Source organism: Myotis davidii, unplaced genomic scaffold, assembly GCF_000327345.1.
Source record: "Myotis davidii unplaced genomic scaffold, ASM32734v1 scaffold464, whole genome shotgun sequence".
NCBI classification, from domain to species: Eukaryota; Metazoa; Chordata; class Mammalia; order Chiroptera; family Vespertilionidae; genus Myotis; species Myotis davidii.
The window spans coordinates 579,449-581,110 of record NW_006295287.1 but is presented as its reverse complement, the minus strand read 5'-3'; the positions used below and the strand labels follow the sequence as shown (position 1 = coordinate 581,110).

At 59.3% G+C, this 1,662-nt stretch overlaps 1 protein-coding gene across 1 annotated transcript in view; it reads left to right on the top strand.

The window, feature by feature from the left end:
- The window catches only part of FAM83E (family with sequence similarity 83 member E), a 9,590-nt gene that overhangs the window by 5,223 nt on the left and 2,705 nt on the right, over positions 1 to 1,662 (top strand). The gene's annotated exons all lie outside the window — the stretch shown is intronic.

Sequence of the window (1,662 nt, the reverse complement as noted above, 5' to 3'; positions counted from 1 at the left end):
CTGGCGGTGGGGACAGGGCCCGAGCCGGGCCCTGGGTGTCGGGGGCCTCCCGGAACAGCTGAGGGACCTCCGCATGCCCACGAGGCCTTTGCCCCTGGTCTGGCCTCTCAGGGTCAGCAGCTGGGGTGTCCTTGGGTCCCAACCCTCGTGTCCCTCTCAGGAGTTTCGTCGTGACCACAGTCTCCAGCCCCAGGGACTCAGAAGCGTTCCCCGGGACAGAGACCAGCCAGCACTGCTGTCTGACCAGTCTTTGTGGAGCGGAATGGGGTGACCTCACAGAGCCCCCTAGGGTTCCACTGGCCACTCTGGGGGTGAGGTCATGGGTGGGTGAGGGTGTCACAATCTGAGGAGCGGGTTGGCCCACTGACCTGCCAGGGAGCGAGGTCACAGCCACCCCGCCCAGGGTGCCGGGAGCTGTGCCTGCCGGGTGCCCCTGCGAGCCCATTTCTCAGATGAGCAAACCAAGGCTCAGGAGGAGAACATGGCGTGTCCAAGGCCCTAGAGCCAGGATTAGAACCCAGGTTTATTTAATCCCAAAGAGGGCATTTATCGAGCACCTGCTGTGTGCAGGACCAGTGTTTAAAATATTATTTTTATTGATTTCAGAGAGGCGGGTAGAAGGAGTGAGAAACAACGATGATGAGAGAGAATCATTGGTCAGCTGCCTCCTGCACACCCCCTACTGGGGATCAAGCCCACAACCCGGGCATGTGCCCTTGACCAGAATCGAACCCGGGGCCCTTCAGTCCGCAGGCCGATGCTCTATCCACTGAGCCAAACTGGCCAGGGCAAGCCCAGTGCTTTAGATAGCAAGCGCCGTGATGGCAGGACTGGGAAGGGCACGGCTCACGGCAGATCCCAGACTCTAGCGCTGGGCACGTGCTGGGCACCATGCAGGGAGCTCGACCCATGTTCTCTCGCTAGAATCTTCCTGCGTTTTAGCTCCAGCTTCCAGCTGAGCAAACGGGCACACGGAGCAGGCGCAGCCGGAGCCTGGCACACAGCCAGCGCTTAGCACATGGGGGTCACCACAGGAAGCAGCCGCGTCTCAAAACGGTCCCTGTGGGCATCAGAAAAGGAACCCCATCTCGTTTCAGAGGGGGAAACCGAGGCAGCCCTGTACGAACCGGCAGAGCCCAGGTTTAAAGTCAAGTCTGAGTTCAGATGATCATTACCTTTCTTTTCTTTTTTTAAAAATATATTTTATTGATTTTTCACAGAGAGGAAGGGAGAGGAATAGAGAGTTAGAAACATCGATGAGAGAGAAACATCGATCAGCTGCCTCCTGCACACCCCCCACTGGGGATGTGCCCGCAGCCAAGGTACATGCCCTTGACCGGAATCGAACCTGGGACCCTTCAGTCCGCAGGCCGATGCTCTATCCACTGAGCCACACCAGCTAGGGCTCATTTAACTTTCTTAATGCATTGTCCTCACAGGGAAGGCGGTCCCATTCTACAGAGGGGGATGTTGAGGCCAGAGGGCGGCCCGCTTTTCCTGAGGGCCGGGTCACACAGCCTGCCCTGTGAGCAGGTTGGGGACGGGTGATGGGGACTGGATCTCGGGCTGCGCAGAGGTCCTGACCCCCGCTCCGTGCCCCCAGCTTCACATGGAGCGACGCACGCCTGCACCGCGGCCTGGTGACCCTGCTGACGGGCGAGA